Below are 23,541 nucleotides of genomic sequence, written 5' to 3' on the forward strand. Positions count from 1 at the left end.
ATGTTGTACATCATTTAAGTACCTAGCCATAATTGTAATTATAGCTATGAAATCATGATTTTTAATTGAACCGGTTGTGGGTTTTTCCTCTTCCATAGTTCTATTGTAATGAAAATAATGAATGTCTGGTAAAAAACACATTTTTATATGAAAAGTAAGACAAGTCTAAGCTATGCGCTATTCAATAACATTTTTTGTATATTTCCTGTTATCGTTCATCTCCTTCAATATTCTTAATCAAGCGTAAAAGTGCAAATTTTTTATGAGGATTTTTTTTCAGTTGTTGCAAAGATGTCTCCTATAAAAGTTGTGCGTAAATATTTTTCTTGTTTTTTTTTTCTCATACCAGACGGTGTAACTTTCATGTTATTAAAAGCGGCTTTTCTGGCTTTTCATGTGAAATTTAATCAAGTGTTATAGTCAGCGAGTAAGAGGTGGGGGAAGAGGTTATATTGTTGACCAGTCTCCTCTGATATGTTAACGCAGCAGTTTGTCTACAATGGTAATTGAGCAAAAGTCTGTGTCATCATTTGCTGGTTTGGCATTGTGGGAACAGAGTAAAGGTCTCACTTTTATGTTCATCTTTATTTTTTGAAGATTTATTTTGTTTTGTGTTTTTTTGTTGTTGTCATGAACTGCCATTGTTAGCCATTTTATGGGGACAGAGAAAGTGCAGCTTAATAATTATGCAATTTTTTATACACATATTTTTTTTTATTATATTAACATTAATATGAAATTTATTTGCCCGCCTTAGGTAATTGTTTAATTGGCTATGTTTCTGAAGTAGATGACACTTTATTTTCCCATTATATAATAAGATAAATATTTGTTTGGAAAACGTGACTTTTAACTAAGTTATTAAAGAAGGTGATGGAGTTTTATGGCACTCTAAGGTGTACATTGTCAAATGTGAGGCAAAGATAATGAGAAAAAAAATCAAGAGACTGTCACAAAAAGTTGTTTATACCAATTTTTGTTCGAACTAAAAAAGAGGCAAAAACTGTGAAGAAAAGAACATTGAAATATTGGGTTGCCCAAAAAGTAATTGCGGATTTTTTAAAAGAAAGTAAATGCATTTTTAATAAAACTTAGAGTGAACTTTAATCAAATATATTTTTTTTACACTTTTTTTCTAAAGCAAGCTAAAAGTAACAGCTGATAACTGACAGAAGAAAGAATGCAATTACAGAGTCACAAGCTGTGAATAAATTTGTCAACGCCGACTATATGAAAAATCCGCAATTACTTTTTGGGCAACCCAATACATATGATGTGTAACAAACGGAATTTGAAACAAGTAAAAAGGCATTGGATACCCACCATCTCGGGTATATATATAAATCCCATTTCGTCACAATCCGGTGAATATTGGATAACTTAAGCACCCAAATTCGGCACGGACATTGAGTGGTCTAACATATATATCACTATTCAATTTTGTAGAACAAAATATTGGTCTTTTTGGCAGATATATCCAATTATAAATCGATCTAAACCATATTAAGGTCGGACATCGTGAGGCTCAGTAAAACTCACAGTTTCAAATTTCAGCGAAAGCGGGAAATACATAAAGCTTTTATTGGCTTCAGACCCCTTATCGGCAGATCGGTCTATATGGCAGCTATATCTAAATATAGTCCGATCTGAAGCATATTTAGGTCGGGTATCAGCAGTCTAAAAATAACTCATTGTTTCAAATGTTAGCGAAAACGGTTAAGAAATAAAGTTTTTAAGGCCTTTAGACCCTTTATCGGCAGATCGGTCTATATGCCAGATGTATCTAAATATAGTCCTATCCGTACCATATTTGGGTCGGATGTTGGGAAGCTTAACACTGCGCACTATTCCAAATTTCAGCGAAATCGGACAAAAAATAATGCTTTTATGGCCTTCAGACCCTTTATCGGGAGATCGGTCTATATGGGAGGCTTAAAATAACCCACTGTTTTAAATTTCAACGAAATCGGGTAATGAATAAAGCTTTTATGGCCTTCAGACCCTTTATCGGGAGATCGGTCTATATGGCAGCTATATCTAAATATATTCCGATCTGAACCATATTTACTTCAGATGTGGGAGGTCTTAACCTACTCACTGTTTTAAATTTCAGCGAAATCGGATAATAAATAATGCCTTTATGCCTTAATCGCTAAATATAGTCCGATCTGAACCATATTTGGGTCAGTTGTCGGGAAGCCTTAAACTACTCTCTGTTTTAAATTTCAGCAAAATCTGAAAAATAAAGTTTTTATGGCCATTAGACCCTTTATCGGAAAATCGGTCTATATATCAGCTATATCCAAATATGGTCCGATTTGGCCCGTTCAAGAACTTAACCAGCGTATATCAAAAAGACGTATCTGTGCCAAATTTCAGCTCAATATCTCCATTTTTGACTCTAGAGGCTCTAGAGAGATTACAACAGACGGACGGACAGATAGGCAGACACTCGGACATCGTTAAATCGTCTTAGAATTTAACAACGATCCGAAACATATATACTTTGTAGGGTCGGAACTTGACATTTTGATGTGTTGCAAACGAAATGACTAAATGAATATACCCCCTATCCTACGGTGGTGGGTATAAAAATAGTAGAAACAAATAAAGCAGTAAGATTTTGTTAAGTTTGGCTTGGTCGAATCTGGAGAATATACATCTGCAGGGTTAAAATTTTTTAAGTTTTTTTACGGTATGTCTTTATATTCGACCGCTATCGTGATTTCGACAGACGGACAGATATGGCGTTGTATCACATTTGACGAAGTTAGTCAGGAGGTGTCAGGAGACTACCACTTAAATCTAACCTAACCTAATGGGGCTTGATATCTGTTGTGGAATAGTTGATGTAAATTTCATAATGGATGGGGAATTATTGAGTTTAGTAAGCAAACGTATTAATCGGCAATTATGACAGAAACTGTGAATTCAAACTAATTTTAGTTCCTTCCAACCATAGGATGATCATTCCATAAAACCGATCTTCAGATTTGGCTTCTTGAGTCACTAAAGGCACAGTAATTTTCTTATCTGGATAAAATTTTGCCCGCGGGGTTTCGTAATGACTACTAACATACGCTCTAAGTGTGGCCCAAGTCGGTTCATATTCTGATTTTTATTCCCATGTAAACCAATTCCCGCTTTGATTTCTTCACCATCTGAATATTCAAGATAATGCATTCACCGTAGGAAAGCCACCGAGCGCAGAGGTTATCATGCCCGCCTATGACGCAGTACGCCTGGGTTCGAATCCTGGCGAGACCATCAGAAAAAAAATTTCAGCGGTGGCCCGGCCGCATTATGGGCAGGTATCATTCCATGGGTTCTCAATGTAGAACTCCAGGCCGGCTCTGTCCTCTAGTTTTGATCCAACCGTGTAACATGATCTTCCAGATGGCAATACTAGGTTCCGCCAGTCCAAGATTGTTCCCCTGGCAGCAGTACCTCGCACTCAACCTCAAGTATCATCTCAAGTATTCGATCGGAAACCTTTTCCCATCATTCCAGGTTTCCTATCGTCGCCTCGATTATACCGCGATGGTATGAGCTGCTCCCATCCTCAATCCATTCTCCCATCGCCTTAAGTCTCATAGCCGCAGTGGCTGCCTCACACATAATCTGTATGTATATGGGTGCGATATCTAGAATAGTCTCCAGTGCCCCAATGGGCTTGGTCCTCATCTCTCCGCCTATGCCAAGACAACATGTTCTCTGTGCAGTTCACCAAACTACTGTGGCATAAGTAGGTTAGGTTAGGTTAGGACTCATCTAGACGTCTTCGTCCATTGTGATACCACAGGAACAGAATAAGGAAGATGCCTTCTAGTTCCTACCGTTGAACCATCCAGATCGTTTTAAAAAGCCCAATAACTTGCAAATGTTCACATCCGCTAAATCAGACAGGTTCTCAAAGAAATGAGAACCTAAAGTGGAACTCCTTCTGACTTCTAATGCGGGACACACACACAGAAGGTGTTCTACAGTCTCTTTTTCTTCGATGTCCTCACAGCTTCTGCAAAAGTCATTACTGGCAACCTTCATCCTGTCAGCATATTTTCCGATTAGACATTGACCTGTCATGACGGACACAATGACTGAGATGTCTGTTCTAAGCAATGACAGCAAAGCAGTAGACCTCTTCAAGTCTAAATTAGGCCACATAGTTTTGGAATGCTAAAAGCCCCCTCTTTGTGACCATCTATCATTCCTTGTCCTTCGGGCCTGGTCCTGAAACTTAGCTTACATATCGCTAGAGGCATACCTACAGATTTCAGTATCCCTGGAATGTGTGGGGTAGTTCGTAGTCTCGCAAGCTCATCCGCTTTACATATCCCTGGGATATCTCTGTGGCCCGACACCCAGAACTGGTGAATTTTGAACTGTTCAGCCATCTCGTTGAGAGATCTGCGGCAGTCGAGGGCGGTTTTTGTGTTCAGAAATACATTCTCCAGGGATTTAATGGCTGCCTGGCTGTCTAAGAGGATATTTATGCCAATCTTCGTTATGACATTATATCTTAGCCATTCCACCACTTCCTTAATTGCAAGAATCTCCTCTTGACACACACTGCAGTGGTCGGGTAATCTTTTTGATATGAACAGTTCTAGATCTTTAGAGTACACCCCAAAGCCCACCTGGTTTGGAACCATCCTATGTAACTTCTGTTACCAGGGATATCGTAGTTCCAATCGGTTCTATCAGGAATAGTGGTACAGTACTTTTTATCAAAAAGAGGCTCAGGTAGGGTGTAATCTAAACTGCCTGGGACATCGGATATTGTATCAAGGATAACACAGTGTCCGTAGCCGCCACATGACCAATGAGAAAGCTCCCCTAACCTCACGGCAGTGGTCTCTGCAATTTGGGTGAGTAAGTATTGGTCTAATCACGCTCCCGTATTGTCAGTGAACTATCCTCGGACTGAGGCCCCATTTTGAGCATACGGCCCGTCTAAATAGTGCCCAGCATCTGTGAGCCTTCTCAGTACGCTCCTACATATGACTTTTTCAATTCAACTTCCTGTCCAAGATCAATCCTAAGTATTTGACCTTGTCAGATATCAAAATCGATTTGTGGAGGATACGTGGTGCGTCAAATTGACCCACCTTCGTCCTCCTCGTGAACAGACATATTTCAATCTTCTCTGGGTTAACATTGAGACCCCTGGGTCTAACCCAGTCATATGCCATATGCAAGACCCTTTCGGTCCTTCTGCAAAGCTGGTTCGGATCCATATCCCTTTGAAGTATTATAACATCGTCTGCGTAGCAGACCGTTTGAAATCCCTCAGCATCAGTCAGCATCCGTAATAGGTTATATATGGTGATCACCCATAATGGAGGCTACCGTAAGGCAGAGGTTACCATGTCCGCCTATGGCGCAGAACGCCGGTTTTCGAATTGTGTAGAGACCATCAGAAAAAATTTTCAGCGGTGGTTTTCCCCTCCTAATGCTGGCAACATTTGTGAGGAACTATGCCATGTAAAATTTCTCTCCAAAGAGGTGTCGCACTGCGGCACGACGTTCGGACTCGGCTATAAAAGGGAGGCCCCTTATCATTGAGCTTAAATTTGAATCGGACTGCACTCATTGATATGTGAGAAGTTTGCCCCTGCAATTTGCATTTGCATGGTGATCACCCAAAGTAGTGGCGATAAAATGCCCCTTGTGGAGTGCCCTGTGCCTCTTTCTCCCTTATATGGTTGCCCAAAAAGTAATTGCAGATTTTTCATATAGTCGGCGTTGACAAATTTTTTCACAGCTTGTGACTCTGTAATTGCATTCTTTCTTGTTTCAGTTATCAGCTGTTACTTTTAGCTTGCTTTAGAAAAAAAGTGTAAAAAAAGTATATTTGATTAAAGTTCATTCTAAGTTTTATTAAAAATGCATTTACTTTCTTTTAAAAAATCCGTATTTACTTTTTGGGCAACCCAATATTTATGTCATGCGACCCACAATTTATCCACCTGTTCCTTAGCATATGGTTTATCCAGTCTCTTAAGACCCGGTCCACCCGATACTGGTCAAAGGATTGGATCAATGTGTCGGTCCGCACATTGGTAAAAGCCCCCTTAACGTCAATGCATATTACCAGTGTGTACGTCTTGGCAACGAAGGATTCTTCTATTTTATGAGCAACCTCGTGCAGAGAATTGTTTACCGACCTTCCCTTGACATAGGCATGCTGTTTGTATTTGAGCAGTTCTCTGGATGTCCTACTCTTTATCATGGCCCACATGGTCCACAATACGTTCCATGGTTTTGAGTAGAAATGGCGTAAGGCTTATAGGTCTGTAGGCCTTTAGTGACAGATAACTTGCCTTGCCGGGCTTGGTTATAAATACCACCCTTTCCTCCAGCCAGGCTTATGAAGTATATGCAAGTCTTAGGCACGTTGTGAAAATACTGGCCAGATGGGGCATTAGATAGTCGGTCTCCTTCTAAAGTAACGCCGGAAACATTCCATCAGGTCCGGATGACTTCAAAGGTTTGAAGGATTTCTTTGCCATAAATTCCATAACAATATGCCTTCGATAAACCTCATTATTCTAAGATTGCGGTATCTACGTGAGTCCCGTCGTATCCTGTGGAAAATGCGTTTTCATCAAAAGCCTCAGTATGTCCTACGTTGTCTCTGCTCTCACTCCCATGTCGTCTAATTACGTTTCAGTTTGGACATGGGTTTATGAGAGGAACTTTTTCAACTTGTCGGCGTCATTAAAGCTATCGACCTGATCGTAGAAAAGCTTGCAGGAGGCACGTTCTGCCGCCCTGGCAATGTTATTGTACTGCTTGAGCCGTGTGGTACACATCCCAGTAAACTTCCGCTTTTTTACGACGAGCTTTGGTACAAAATCTGTGGACCTCTTTCCCAATGCTGCGGATCTTCCCGGTCATCTAGGGTTTTTCCATGTGCATTAACTTTATTCTCTTTTTCAGCCTCAATCGTCATTAAAGATTATGATTTGAGCTCTAACAGTTTTCTAAGAGTCAAGAGTTTTCTTGAGTATACGAAAGGCAGTTTTACATTGTCTTCTTTTAAGTGCAGCCACCTATTGTTTCACACTCAATTTCCCACAAGTTGTTGTAGGCTTTATAGGAGAAATTATTTAAGCTTCTTAAATTATTAACTCAAATTTCCACTTTTCCATTAAGCAAAATGGCCTTACAATGTACATACGCAGCTACGCAAGATATAAAAATAATTGCATGGCAACAAATATGACATTTTCGAGTTATGGGTTAAGAGAGGTCATCATTTACGATGATCAAGCGTAAAACAATTTGGCACTTCACACCAGCAAGGGAAGTGGATGAGGTAAGGGGGTCAAAACAAAACAGCACGTTTTCTACATTGTTGTAGCCGAAGTTAAACAAAGAGACGGAGCAAGGCATGGAGAAGTTGTTGAACACTTATTAGCATTAAATTTTTTTTGTTCAAGCTAAAATTTCGCTTTTAAAAGTCATTAAAAATGTTTTAAATTTTTTTGTTTAATTTCTTTTATTTTTGTGTTTCTTTTTTTGCAAAACTAAAATGCTTCAAATTATGTTTTGACTCTCATCTTCTGATGCCAGAGAGCTATTCAATCAAGTGATTTTAATATATAAAAAAAAAAACCAAAAAAATTAAGAAAAAAAAAATTATGAGCGATTATGTTGTTTTTTGTTTTACTTGTTGCTTGTCTTCCAGTTTAACCGCTCACACGCATTGCAAAGTGAAAGAATGAAAGTCTTTTTGATGGATGTAAGATGGTATTGTTGTTGATGATGTTTCTGCTGATGCTACTGCTTAGTGGCTCTTTGGCGGATGGACAAATGACTGTCCATAGCGAAAAAGACCCTGGCGACCAGTTTAACTTTTTTTTTGTTGTTGAAAAAAATACGCAATTTTTTCTTTTGCCTTGAAGTTGAAGCAGACGTACCGCGATCCATCCAACCAATTGATGTGTGAAAGTGATTTCATTTTCTTTTATTTTGAATTTTGTTGCCGCTTCTTTTCATCCACTTGTGTTGTGGTTTTTTTTTTCATAAGCATTAAGTAAGATGTTAAAAAAAAATTTGCTATTTACCTTATTTGTAGCAACATTTGCAGAGGGTGCTGTAAATAAATAAGTGGGGAAATTACTAAAGATATCTTTCAAGATAAGTTTGTACAAAAAAAACTCGATAAAATGATTAAAAGACAAAGATTTCGAGAGAATTTCTGTTGAAAATTTATTTTTTTATACCCACCACCACACAGTGCTGCGAAATCGAAGAATTTTGGAAATAGTTCTGTAACTTATGAACGGATAGAGATATGTACACCAAGGTAAACATAGCCAATGTTGGGATGCTTTCCATTAAGTATGCAAAATTTGGATACATTAAAGGGTCGAGAAGCTGATCCATGGGGTTGAAAATTGGTCTCCTCGGGCATGCCAAATTTTAAATTGCCTGTCAATCAATCATTTATGGGACGATCGGATTGATTCTTTTTTTAAATAATAGAGCACGCAAAAACCTACAAGTACCATGCTGAATAATATCTCTAACGGTCTATGAGTTACTGGACTTACAAAAATTTTTTTTTTCTTTAATTAAGTCAAGGTATCTTCGATATTTTTATACCCACCGCCATAGGATGGGGGTATACTAATCTGGTCGGTCCGTTCGTAACACCTATTCTTGGTAACATATTCTCAATCGTCTCGCCATTGTGAGTCGAACTACCCATGTCCGTCCTTCCGTCTGTCGAAAGCACGGTCGAACGCGTAAAGCTAGGCGCTTGAAATTTTACACAGATAATTAATATTGATGTAGGTCGTTGGGGATTGCAAATGGGCCATATGGGTTCAGATTTGGATATAGCTCCCAACTAAACCGATCTCCCGATTTGACTTCTTCAGTCCCTGGTAGCCTCACTTGTCATCCGATTTGGCTGAAATTTTGCACGTAGTGTTCTGTTATGACTTCCAATAACTGTGTCGAGTACAGTTCGAGTCGGTCAAGAACTTAATATTGCTCCCATATAAAATTTTGCCCATATTGTTCTGTTTTGACTTCCAACAACTATGCTAAGTATGGTCCAAATCTGTCAAGAATCTGATAAAGCTCCCATAAAACTGAACTCCCGATTTGACTTCTTGAGCCCCTGGATGCCGCAATTTTTCGATTTGGCTAAAATTTTGCATATATTGTTTTGGTTTGACTCTCAACCACTGTGCCAAGTACGGTCCAAATCGGTCAAGAACATTATATAGCTCCCACATAAACCGATCTCCCGATTTCACTTCTTGAGCCCTTACAAGCCGCAGTTTTTTTCCAATTTGGCTCAAAATTTAGCATATAGTGCTCTGTTATGACTCTCAACAACTGTGCCATGTCCAAATCGGCCAAGAACATGATGTAGCTCCCATATAAACCGATCTCCCGATTTCACTTCTTGAGCCCTTACAAATCACGATTTTTGTCCGATTTGGCTAAAATTTGGCATTTAGTGTTCTGTTATGACTCTCAACAATGTGCCAAGTACGGTCCAAATCGGTCAATAATCAGATATAGATCTCATATTTTAGCAGTTTTCATGGTGGTGGGTTCCCAAGATTCGGCCCCGCCCAACTAAGCACGCTTTTACTTATTTTTATACCCACCACCGAAGGATGGGGGTATATTAATTTTGCCATTCCGTTTGCTACACATCGAAATATCCATTTCCGACCCTATAAAGTGTATATATTCTTGATCGACGTAAAAATCGAAGACGATCTGGCCATGTCCGTCCGTCTGTCTGTTGAAATCACGCTACAGTCTTTAAAAATAAAGATATTGAGCTGAAACTTTGCACAGATTCTTTTCTTTTTATCCATAAGGTTAAGTTCGAAGATGGGTTATTTCGGACTATATCTCGATATAGCCCCCATATATACCGATCCCCCGATTTAGGGTCTTAGACCCATAAAAGCCACATTTGTTATCTGATGATGCTGAAATTGGGGACAGTGAGTTGTGTAAGGCCCTTCGACATGCTTCTTCAATTTGGCCCAGATCGGTCCAGATTTAGATATAGCTGCCATAATGACCGATCCTCCGATTTAGGGTCTTAGGCCCATAAAAGCAACATTAATTATCCGATTTTGTTGAAGTTTGGAACAGTGAGTTGCGTTAGGCCCCTTGACATCTTTCTGCAATTTGGCCCAGATGCCATATAGACCGATCTCTGGATTTAAGGTTTTGGGTCCATAAAGGGCGAATTTTTAGTCCGATGTCGCCAAAATTTGGAACATTGAGTTAAGATAAGCCCCTTGACATCTTTCTGCAATTTGGACCAGATCGGTCCAGATTTGGATATAGCTGTCTCGATTTAAGGTTTTGGGCCCATAAAAGGCGCATTTATTGTCCGATGTCGCCGAAATTTGGGACAGTGAGTTGTGTTAGGCCCTTCGACATTCTTCTTAAATTGGGACTAGATAGGTCCAGTTTTGAATATAGCTGCCATATAGACCGATCTCTCGATTTAAAGTTTTGGGCCCATAAAGGGCGCATTTATTGTCCGATGTCGCCGAAATTTGGGACAGTGAGTTGTGTTAGGCCCTTCGACATTCTTCTTAAATTGGGCCTAGGTCGGTCCAGATTTGAATATAGCTGCCATATAGACCGATCTCTCGATTTAAGGTTTTAGGCCCATAAAGGGCGCATTTATTGTCCGATGTCGCCGAAATTTGGGACAGTGAGTTGTGTTAGGCTCTTCGACATTTTTCTGCAACTTGGTCCAAATCGGTTTAGATTTGAAAATAGCTGTCATATAGACCGATATCTCGATTTAAAGTCTTGGCCCCATAAAAGGCGCATTTATAATCCGATTTCACTGAAATTTGACACATTGACTTATGATAGGCTTTTTGACATTCGTTTCGTATATGGTTCAGATCGGTTTATTTATATATATAGCTACTAAATAGACCTGACGAAAGGTGGTTTACATATATACCCGAGGTGATGGGTATCCAAAATTCGACCCGACCGAACTTAACGCCTTTTTACTTGTTTCTTTTTTAATTTAGTCAAGGTATCGTCAGTATTTTTAAAATTGCGGGTTACTAAATTCGACGAGTATTTAAAAAAAATTGCTGCAGTTTTTCCACTCCTACCAAAAGTTATCCGCTTCATAATCTTAAAATACCGAAAAATATCAAAATTTGTGCATATTTTTCCAAAGCATATAACAATATTATTTGCGGACTGATGATGAAGCTTTGGTCGGCTTCGTAATCGTGATCTCCGTAGCCCGCCCGTGTTCTACAGTTAAATTTCTTTCATTTGAACCGCAATTCCAACTGATTTAGGAGCAGTTTATGGAGTGAGACTACCCCCAAACACTTGGCCTCAAAATTGGATATCAAATTCCTTTTCTACCATCTAATACCTATTATTTATTGTCATTATAGGCAAACATGGCCGGTTTGAAAGTGTTTACGGGGTGGAACCTAAAATAATATCACCATCGTTTGATACCCATATTGTCGCAGCACGATTGTGTTTGAGCCCCATAATGTCAAGCATTTTGAAGGTGGCTATCAAGATATTCAGGGCAAGGGGTATCGTCTAGATCCACACCAATTTTTTTTTGACTATCTACATTCAAAATCATATTTCAAAGCTACCTCTTGGGATACAGTTGGTGCTTCTATGTCTATCCCAATTCGAGGGTAAAAAGTGTACTCTACTTCCAATGACCTTTTATTGCTGTCCTATTCTATCCTGATCGGCCTTCAATTATTATTGCTGTCCTCTTCTATCCTGATCGGCTTTCATTTATTATTTTTAATTCCTTTTTTTGCGTAAGATAGCGGGAGGGGGATGACCCTCTGACACGTGCTTTCATTTGAATACAATATATTCTCGGTCGTCTTACATGACAGTTTAGTGTTGTTTTTATTGAGAGAGAGGGTCGCTCTCCCCGACGCTAAGACCCAAAAGACAATTTATTTGACTCCTTTAGTGTGGAGATGTCCGGCTGAACGGCAGTACGTGACCCAGATATTTGAATCCTTATATCAACATTAGATTCGAAGTCTACTGTCATAGACCTTTCGTTTAATTCTCATATTATGGCGATCGAAATACACGTCTTATTGAAGCGTATTAGGTGGCTCACCCACCTAATACGTTCCAGACTCTGTCCCAAATGTGTGTATCAGATTCGTAGTCAACTCTCAAAGATCTTCCATTTTATACCCATTTTGTGAAGTTGGACATTTATGCCCAGTTTGGGGGATTTTGGGGTTGGAGAGGCCCCGTAGACACCTTGGACCAAATTCTTATAGCAGATGTGTACTAAACTTCCAAACACCATTCATTTGATACCCATATTGTCCCAATCGGTAAATATGCCCTGTTGAGGGGTTTTTGGGGGATGAGGGGCGCCTCAGACAACAAGGAATAATTTTTTACATCAGCTGTGTAATCTAAATACCTATGATTTAATATCCATATTGTCCCAATCGGTAAATATCTCCTGCTGGAGATACACCACCCAACTATCCAGTTGGGTGGTGTTTTTGGGTGTGGGGAACCCCCCAACACTTAAGGTGATGTTTTTATGCCAAGTTTGTACTCTACTCTTAAAGACCTCTCATTTAATACCAATATTGTCCAAAGCGGTACAAATTTCCTAGAGGTGGTATTTTTGGTGGTGGGAGGGGGGACCCTCCCGACACTTAGTGCGACGTTTTTAAGCCAAGTTCGTACTCTACTCTTAAATACCTTTCATTTGATAGCCATATTGCCCAAAGCGGTAAACATCTCCGTTCGGGTGGATTTTGTGATGGGGAGTCCCCCCAGGCTATTAGACCCAACTTTTTATACCAATTTCGTGTTTTAGGGTTACCATAAGGTGGCATAAAAAATGTAGCTTAAATCGGTGCACACATCTCCAAGATCTGGCGTTTTTGAAAATTGTGGTGGGGGAGGTTTTTTTTAAATTTTTTTGATTTGTAACTCGCATTACTTTTCACTGACCTTAGCATATGCGACAAAAATATAGAAAATTTTGTGAGCTATTCAAATCAGTTGAAAAAAGATAACCTGCATAAAAAATCGTATTTTTATAGGGTTTTTTCGAACATTTTCCAGCAAATAAAAAATTTTTGAAAATGGGACCATAAATGCGCTTTGAGCAGCCCAAACAAAATTTTGTACGGTCGAGGTGACTAATTTTTAAGGCCCTTTAGTGGATCTCCGGGCCGTTTAGGGCTCTGTAATTTTGCACATTGTCTAGATAACATCTCAGCTATAATCATATGAAACCATTGTGAATATATATCTATACGTTGCCAAATGGTAGACTTATTTCTATACATTTTTCCCCCATTCATATCTGAGACTCTTGAAACCACAACTTTTATCCAATTTGGCTGCAATTTGGCACTGAGTGTTCTGTTATGACTTCCATCATCCATGGTAAGTATTGTCAAAATCAGTTTATAACCTGATATACAATAGCTCCTGTATAAGCCGATCTTCCGATTAGCCCTCTACAGTCCCTATCAGATGCAATTTTCGCTCTAATTGGTCGAAATTCGGTATGTGAAGTACACATGTGCCCTTCAACTAAGTTCATATGCGCAAATTTCTAGCAGAATCCCAAGATTCGGATTGGCCAAGCTTAGCACATTTTTTCTTTTTTTTTTGCTTTTAATTTTTTTAATGTTTAACACATTTTTCATCAAAATCATCAATACATTTGTTAACCTTTCTCACAGTGATTACATTTGTCCATTATATCATTTTAATTTGTTATGCAACATCATAGCCTTCTTTTAAACGCCAATAATATATCATAATTTTACCACCAAATCCAGGAAATTGCATGAGGCAAGGGCAATGAATGAGCTATGGGGGCTATGATTTGCGGCTATTACCTAAGCCTTATTTGGCAGTGAAAGAGAGTAAAACTAAACACAATTATTTTTTCAATTATTTCAATTATGGTTATGCTTGGGGGTTTTTTCGGTTTCGTTTTAATTTTGCACAGGAAATGTCTTCATTAAAATGTGCAATGGGTATTCTCAAATATGGTCGGTGATGTTATTCATTTAGAATATAAATAGTTTTAACCCATGATTTTTTTTTTTACTTTATTTTTGCATCACATTTGGCCTTTGGCATTTTATTTTGCTAAAAGTCATAATGGTTCTTATTTAGAGTAGTGGCAAGCAATGACATTTTATTTCAATTTGAAATATAAGTCTTGTGTTTTTAGAACAAACAACAGTTCGCATGGCAATATATATTGGGTTGCCCAAAAAGTAATTGCGAATTTTTTAAAAGAAAGTAAACGCATTTTTAATAAAACTTAGAATGAACTTGAATCAAATATACTTTTTTTACACTTTTTTCTAAAGCAAGCTAAAAGTAACAGCTGATAACTGACAGAAGAAGAATGCAATTACAGAGTCACAAGCTGTGAAAAAATTTGTCAACGCCGACTATATGAAAAATCCGCAATTACTTTTTGGGCAACCCAATATTAACTTTAAACTTTAATTTAGTTTTGATCTCCGCTAAGCCAAAAGAGTAAATATTCCCCTTTAAAAAAGATGTTAAGCACTTTTTGATTTCATGGATTTTATTTATGGGAGGTGAGTTTATGTTTGCTATTCTTAGCAGCATTGTGATATCATTGGTGTTGCCTGGTGCATTTTGTGAAATATGTTACCCTTCTAACACATATTTCTTTGCTTTTTCTTTATTTGAATACCAATTACCTCTTCACTATCACTTTTTTGTTTTTTTTTGTTTGAGCAACATTCTTTTCTGCCTTTGTTTTCATTTATTTGCTTAATTTAACAATTACCTTTGCCTTTGTGAAATTTGCTTTTTGAAAAATTCCGAAAATTTACATAACATTAGGTAATGGATTTGAACAAACCGACAAGTATTATTTAAAGATTTCACACAAAGATCACCTAGTTTTGAAATTCATGTGGAAGTGTCAAAGTAAATTCAGTTGAGTGTATAGTTGTCCAAAACAAAAGACTTAAGAAACGAACTTCTTCACACACCCAGCAAAATTAATTGCTTGTATTTGTTAAATGTAAGTTTTCAAGTACCAGTAGACAGGTATTACCATTTCAATGACAACTGCATTTCGTCAAAGATAAATGTCCACTTTTAATGAAATTAAATTTTTATGCCAAATTTCAATATAATTTGATTTTTCATAAAAAAAGAGTAGTGCAAATTTTAGTTTCAAAGAAATATTTGAGGATGTCCAAAATTTCGTGAGAATCGGTAAACAAATGACCAAATTATTGGTATATTAGTCTAATTTGACCGAACATATATATGGGAGCTATATCCAGATCTGAGGAGGTATATCCATATATCTGGGTTCAAATCCTGGAGAGACCATCCGAAAAAATTTTCAGTGATGGTTTTCCCCTCCTAATGCTGGCAACATTTGTGAGGTACTATGCCACGTAAAACGTCTCTCCGCTGCGGCACGCCGTTTGGACTCGGCTATAAAAAGGAGGCCCCTTATCATTGAGCTTAAATTTGAAACTCATTGACATGTGAGAAGTTTGGCCCTGTTCCTTAGTGGAATGTTAATGGGCAAAATTGGCAATTTGCATATCCAGATCTGAACCAATTTCTATTGAATTGGCCAGTATGGTCGAAATAATCCCTTGTTTGCATTAATGAAGAATTTAGGCGTCGTATGAACCACGAGCTGTATAAGCTGTATGACGACGATAGGATAGTTCAACGAATCAAAATAAAACAGCTGCGTTGGCTAGGTCATGGTGTCAGAATGGATGAAGAAGCTCCAGCAACAAAAGTCTTTTGAAGGCAAACACTGTGGTACACGCAAACCGGGACGACCAAAAGCCCGATGGAAGTGGTGGGAAACACCTCGAAACTTGGTGTTGCAGATTATAAAATGAGCACAGAAGATTGAGGCGCCTGGAACGCTATTTTACGTTCCGCTAGTGGAACAAATGTTCTGTCATAGCTAATTAAAGATAGCAAGTAAGACAGGGGAACTCCTTTTTTAAAGCCGAATCCGAAAGGCGTGCCACATTGGAGAGAAGTTTATTTTACATGGCATACTATCTCAGAAATTTCGCCAGCATTAGAGGGGGATAACCACCGCTGAAATTTGTTTCTGATGTTCTCGCTAGGCTTTGAGTTCAGGTTTACAACGTCATAGGAGGACATGCTAACCTTTGCGTTAGGGTGACCTCCCAAGCAGTTGTCTGTAACACCCAGATAAGTATGCGGATCGGTTCAGAATCACTGTTTGATATGATTTAACTATGTCTCTCCGTCCGTATGACCGTCCGTTTGTTTGTTCGTCCGCCTGTATGATCGCTCTTCTGTTTATCTTACTTATTTTGTTGCCCAAAAAGTAATTGCGGATTTTTCATATAGTCGGCGTTGAAAATTTTTTTTACAGCTTGTGACTCTGTAATTGCATTCTTTCTTCTGTCAGTTATCAGCTGTTACTTTTAGCTTGCTTTAGAAAAAAAAGTGTAAAAAAAGTATATTTGATTAAAGTTCATTCTAAGTTTTATTAAAAATGCATTTACTTTCTTTTAAAAAATCCGCAATTACTTTTTGGGCAACCCAATACTAAGGTAGCCATTACAGAATTTCGATTTTGATTTTAAGCCTATGGTTTCTAAGGCAAATTTTCTTGGATTTCGATAACCGCTTGGTAGTTATCAAAAATTGACCCACCCTTATGTATATACGTCACACTTAAATCCACAATATCAATTTTTGTTTCATTTAAAAAAAATTTTTAATCGGTTTCGTTCACAATCATTTTGCTAATTCATTCATGTGCATTAAGCAAAGCAAATAAAGGTCCAATATACACATATGACTAATGAAAAAATGTTAACTGCAGCAGATAAAAGATTTGCATGACATTCGATATCATATCTCGAAGCAATGTTAAATCATCATGGCTTACAAACCCCTTAGTGCACAATAATAATGACCACATCGTACATTATGATACTCGTACTGCACAGTTGAGTATTAGCGTCATCGCTAAACTAAAAACAAGCTTAAGTTGCGCATCTCAATTTGTTCATATTCATTTAAGTTTGGTTTTTTGGTTTGCATAGCTTGGTATAAACTATGAATTGTCCTTACTATTATGGTGAGTAATTAATCTTGCAAGATAAGTAATTGGAAAAAAATAGAAAATTTCACACCGAAGAATAGCAAAGTCATGACTGTTAAACTGTAAATATACAAAACATGCAACGTATTTCAAAGGCATTTTGTGAAAATTCAAAGTCGTTGTTGATAGACTGTAAATATTCAAAAAAATGCAACGTATTTCTGAGGCATGTTGTAAAAATTCAACGTAGGTTAGGTTAGACTTAAGTGACAGTCCGCCATCAGACTCACTTAAGCGTTTTCGTTCATTGTGATACCACAGGAACAGAAGAAGGAAGATGCTTCCAGTTCCTACCGTTGAACCCTCCAAATCGCTTTAAAAAGCTCCACAACTTCCAAATGTTCACATTCGCAAAATCAGACAGGTTCACAAAGAAATGATAACCTAAAGTGGAACTCCTTCTAACGGCTAGTGCGGGACACAAACACAGAAGGTGTTCTATAGTCTCTTCTTCTTCGATGTCCTCACAATGCAAAATTTTCCCATGAACATTCCATTGAGAAACAGGGGCAAACTTCTCACCTATCAATGAGTGCAGTCCGATTCAAGTTTAAGCTCAATGATAAGGGGCCTCCTTTTTGTAGCCGAATCCGAACGGCGTGCGGCAGTGCGACACCTCTTTGGAGAGAAGTTTTACATGGCATATTACCTCACAAATTTTGCAAGCATTAGGAGGGGAAAACCACGGCTGAACCCCAACGTTCAGTGTCATTGGCGGACATGCTAACCTCTGCGCTACGATGGCCTTGATGTCCTCACAGATTTTGCAAAAGTCGTTACTGTCAACCTTCAGTCTATCAGCATGTTTTCGGATTAGACAGTGACCTATCATGACGGATACAATGACTGAGACGTCTGTTCTAGCCAATGACAGCAAAGCGATAGACCTCCTCAAGTTTAGATTAAGCCACATAGTTTTGGAATGATTACAGTCCACTCTTTGCGACGTTGTTGTCCTTCGGGCCTGGTCCTGAAAACTTAGCTTGCATGTCGCTAGAGACATATCCACAGATTCCAGTATCCCTAGAATGTGTAGGGTAGTTCCTAGTCTCGCAAGCTCGTCCGCTTTACAAATCCCCCGGATATCTCTGTGGCCCGACACCTAGAACAGGTTAATTTTGAACTGTTCAGCCATCTCGTTGAGAGATCTGCTACAGTCAAGGGCGGTTTTTGTGTTCTGGGATTTAATAGCTGCCTGGCTGTCTAAGAGGATATTTATGTCAATCGTCATTATGATATTATATCTTAGCCATTCCACCGCTTCCTTAATTGCAAGAATCTCCTCTTGACACACACTGAAGTGGTCGGGTAACCTTTTCGATATAACCAGTTTTTCTAGGTTAGAGTACATCCCAAAGCCCAACTGGTCGTCTTATTTGGAAACATCCCCATAGAAGTCTATGTAACTTCTACAACCAGGGATATCGTAGCTTCAATTGGTTCTATCAGGAATAGTGGTACAGTAATACAGTTTTATCAAAAAGCGGCTCAGGTAGGGTGTAATCCACACTGCTTGGAATATTATATCAAGGATAACACAGTGTCCGTAGCTGCCACATGACTAATAAAAAGCTCTCTTAACCTTACGGCAGTGGTCGCAGCAATTTGTCTAGTCACAATGTCCAGAGGTATTAGATGTAGCATTAAGTTTAGTGCATCAGATGAAGTCGTCGCCAGTGTGGCTGTAATGCACAAACAAGCCATGCTTTGTGTCCGGTTGAGTATTGAACAGTAGGTTGACTTTTGAAGCGCCTTCCACCAGACCATAATACCATATAGCAACTGCAGTATATACCCAATGCATGATGCGCGGTCTAAACCACCCATCTTTTGCCAATAGCTCTCTTGCAGGTGTATAAGACAAGAGTTGTCTTTCGTGCCCTTTCCAAAATGTTGGATATAAAGTTCGATGTCCTGTTCACCAAAACAGCCAGGTATTTTGCGCTTTGATGCTCAAACAAGCCATGTTTTGGAACCGGTTAAGTATTGAACAGTAGTTGGACTTTTGAAGCGCTGTCCACCAGACCACAACACCATATAGCATTATATGTCTGACAACTTCAGTAAATACCCAATGCATGATGCGCGGTCTCAACCCCCCAACTTATGCCAATGGCTCTCTGGTAGATGTATAGGGCAAGAGTTGCTTTTCTTGCCCTTTCCAAAATGATGGATTTGAAGTTTCATTTCCAGTCCACCAAATCACCCAGTTTCTGTAAATGGAACATTCTCTCCTCCCAAGGAGACAGGTGTCACTGTTAGAAACATATATCTCCGGCTGAAAAGAACTACTTCTGTCTTGCACGGATTTACGCCCAGACCGCTTTCGGTAGCCAACTTAGCTGTTGCACGTAGAGCTTCCTGAAGTATATTTCTAAGAGTCTTGGGAAACTTTTCGCAAACCGTAATAGCCACGTCATCCGCTTTTACACTTTTTTCTTCCAGAGATGATAATATTTTTTAACGGCTATATTCCAAAGAAGAGGAGACAGTACACCTCCTTGAGGTGTTCCTCTGTTGACCCATATTTTTAGATCCACAGATCCCAAGCCTGCCGTAATACATCTTTTAGTAAGTAAGTTATTAATAAACTTTCTTACGGTAGAGTTGATGCCTAGAAACTTCAACTCATTTATGTTTGACGTCGGTTTTACATGATTGAAAGCACCTTCAATGGCAAGAAATACTACCATTGAATATTCCTTGACAGCGAGAGAATCCTCTGTGTAGCCGACTAGGGCGTGAAGGGCTGTTTCAATGGATTTGCCTTTACTATATGCATGCTGCTGCGTAGAAAGGCTATCTCCAGGGATTATTGCCCTGAGATATGTTTCTATGAACCTCTCTAGGGTCTTCAAACTAAGGAATGACAGACTAATAGGACGAAATTATTTCGACCTCGTGTGGTAGGGTTTTCCTGCTTTTGGAATGGAAATGATCTTCGTGTTGCTCCATACTACAGGTATATATGACGTGCTGATACAAGCAGAGTATATCTCCCTAAGCCAAGGAACCAGTCTATCAGACTTTACTTACTTTACTTTAATTGGCTATGACAGAATATTTGTTCCACTAGCCGAACGTTGAATAGCGTTCCAAGCGCCTCGATCTTCTGCGCCCATTCTAAAATCTCTGACACCATGTTTCGAGGTGTCTCCCATTACTTGATCTTTTCATCGGATTTTTGTTCTTCCCAATTTGCGTTTACCACCGTGTTCGCCTTCAAAAGACTGTCCTAATATAAAGATGATCAGAGAAGCTATGGTCATCTAACACTTCCCAGTCGCATATTCTTCCACTTATATCATCCTATACAAAGGTAATATCTAGTACCTCCTGCCTGTTCCTGGTAATTAAGGTCGGTTTATCCCCCTTATTACAAATATATTCGATAAGCATCCGTTGACATCCGAACTTTCCCAAATCTGGTGATGTGCATTAACATCACTTCCTACAATGAGGCTCTTCTTTCCTACAGAAGCGGCTTCAACCAGCAACTCAAAGTTTGAAGGCGGTATCTCTGAATCGTGTGTCATATATAGAGAAGACAGCCGGTAAAGAGACTTATTTATTTCAAGACTGGCTACTACTGAATTTTCAGTGCTAAGCGACGGAAGAAGAAAAAAAATAGACTACTCTTTACAATAATGCCAGCTCTGTGCCCCCATTTTCAGTACCCTTGAGAAGTTTAAATCCCGGAATTCTTAGTCTACGAACCATTCCTCTACACACCCATGGTTCCTGGATAAGAACCACGTCAAATCCCCCTGCCATCAGGAGGGCTTTAAGTGCCGCCGAAGCGGCCACCACTGTTGTGTTAGCCTCGTCTTCTGATTCCACCAGGAGTTCATCCTCACAAGATTCGATAGAACTTGTCATGATGAGCTTCCGTACGCATCCAGGGGCAGGTGAGAAATCTATGGAACCACTCTTCCTCAGGACGCTGGGCACTTGCGGCACTTGCCATCCCACTATAACTACGCATAATCTTCTGTTATATGTGAAGGAAGGAAACATAGGCTATATAATTCTTTGATATCGGAAGGGAGGCGGACCCTCCCCCTTACCCTAAAAGTACTACCCAAAAATAAAAGTGGACCGATCTAGACAATATGGGATTCAAATGAAAGGTTTTGAGGATTAGAGTACGTATTTAATATTAAAAATTTGGTCCAAATAACTGTGGGGCCGCCCCAACACTAAAAACCCCCCAAAATAGGTTTTGTGGAGTATCATGCCAATATGGAACTCAAATGCAAGGTATTCGGAAGTAGATTGCGAATATGGTCAGGAAGGAGAAATATTTGGGTCCAAATAACTGTGGGGCCGCCCCAACCCTAAAAACCCCTCAAAATAGGTTTTGTGGAGTATCATGCCAATATGGAACTCAAATGCAAGGTATTCGGAAGTAGATTGCGAATATGGTCAGGAAGGTGAAATAGGCTTTGTAATTTGTTGATTTTGAAAGGGGATGGACCCTCCCCCGTTACCCAAAAACACCACCCAAAATCAAAAGTGGACCGATCGGGACAATATGGGTATCAAATGAAAATATAATATGAATATGGTATTGGATTTGGAAATTAGAATATAAATATGGTATTAAAACTTGGGTCTAAGTACCCAGCGGGCCGCCCCAACCCCAAAATTCCACCAAATAGACATATTGGACGTTCATATGAATATGGGCCTCAAATGAAAATTGTATGGGAGTAGATTACGAATCTGCCATGAAAAATCAGATCGAAGTATAAGGGGTCACCCCAACCCCCAAAAACGCCTTAAATGAAGGGTATTCGGGAGCAGATTGCGAATATGGTCGGGAAGGAGAAATAGGCTTTTTAATTTGTTGATTTCGGAAGGTGGCGGACCCTCCCCCGTTGTCCAAAAACACGATCCAAAATCAAAAGTGGATCGATCGGGACAATATAGGTATCAAATGTAAGGTATTGGAAAATAGAATATAAATATGGTATTAAAACGTGGGTCTAAGTACCCATCGGGCTGCCCCAACCCCAAAAATTCCCCCAAATAGATATAATGGACGTTCAACATGGGCCTCAAATGAAAGGTATTTGGGTGTAGATTACGAATCTGCCATACAAAATCAGATCGAAGTATAAGGGGTCACCCTACCCCCCAAAAACGCCTTAAATGGGCATATGATCCATCATGACTATATGGGACTCGGGCTTTTTGTTTGTTCGGTAGAATCAAAAACGGCTAAACCGATTTTCTTAAAATTTGCTATACAAAATCAGATCGAAATATAAAGGGTCACCCTACCCCCCAAAAACGCCTTAAATGGGCATATGATCCATCATGACTATATGTGACTCGGTTTTTTGTTTGTTCTATAGAATCAAAAACGGCTAAACTGATTTTCCTGAAATTGTCACACATATAAATTTGTCTGGAAAGAAACATAGGCTATATCATTTTTAGATATCGGATGGGTGTGGTCCCTCCCCCTTACCCCAACAACGCCATCCAAAATCAAAAGTGGACCAATAGGCACAATATGGGTATCAAATGAAAGTTATTGGAGACAAGAAAACGAATATCGTACTAAAATTTGGGTCCAAGTACCCAGCGGACCTCCCCAACCCAAAAACTTCTCTAACGAGATATATTCGACGTTCATGTCAATATGGGGCTCAAATGAAAAGTATTAGACAATAGATTACAAATATATGGTATAAAAAATTAGGTCCAAGTAATGAGAGGTCGCCCCACCCCATGTAGCCTCAAGTGGGCATATTAGCCGAAAATGTCTATATGGGACTCATTTGAAAAGTATTTGGGAGTAGATTGCGAATATGACATTAAAATTTGTGTTCAAGTCTAGGTGGTGCTTTTCCTCCTAAAAATATGTCAAATAACTTAATTGACCCATTATGACAATATGGGACTCCAATGAAAGGTGTTTAAGAGTAGAAAACGAATTTGATATCCAATTTTGGAGCCAAGCAACTGAGCTTCGTATCCGACTATGGCAATATGAAGTTCAAATCAACGGTATTTGGGAGTAAAAAACGAATTTGATATCAATATTCGGGAAAGTGTCTATGGGGCCACCCCACCCCCACAACACCACCCAAATAGTAAGTATTTTCTGACTATTGCATTATAAGGCTCAAATAAGAGGGTTTTTAAAGTGAAACACGAATCCCATATATATTTTCAAGGCCAACTCACTGAGTGGACGCCCATCCCCTAAAACACCCCCCAGCCGGTCATGTTTGCCGACTATGGAAATATGGGGCTCAAATTAAAGGTAAGTGGGAATAGACCACGTATCTGATATCTATTGGGTTGCCCAAAAAGTAATTGCGGATTTTTCATATAGTCGTCGTTGACAA

At 39.1% G+C, this 23,541-nt stretch overlaps 1 protein-coding gene across 1 annotated transcript in view; it reads right to left on the reverse strand.

Moving 5' to 3' along the window:
* Positions 1–23,541, reverse strand: part of LOC106089127 (ATP-binding cassette sub-family G member 8) — a 146,876-nt gene that overhangs the window by 108,095 nt on the left and 15,240 nt on the right. Inside the window, exon 3 of the mRNA XM_013254907.2 lies at positions 8,073–8,101. The gene's annotated coding sequence lies outside the window, so the exon portion shown is untranslated. The remainder of the gene's footprint in view (positions 1–8,072; positions 8,102–23,541) is intronic.

The sequence above is a fragment of the Stomoxys calcitrans genome, chromosome 2 (genome assembly GCF_963082655.1).
Source record: "Stomoxys calcitrans chromosome 2, idStoCalc2.1, whole genome shotgun sequence".
Classification (NCBI taxonomy): Eukaryota; Metazoa; Arthropoda; class Insecta; order Diptera; family Muscidae; genus Stomoxys; species Stomoxys calcitrans.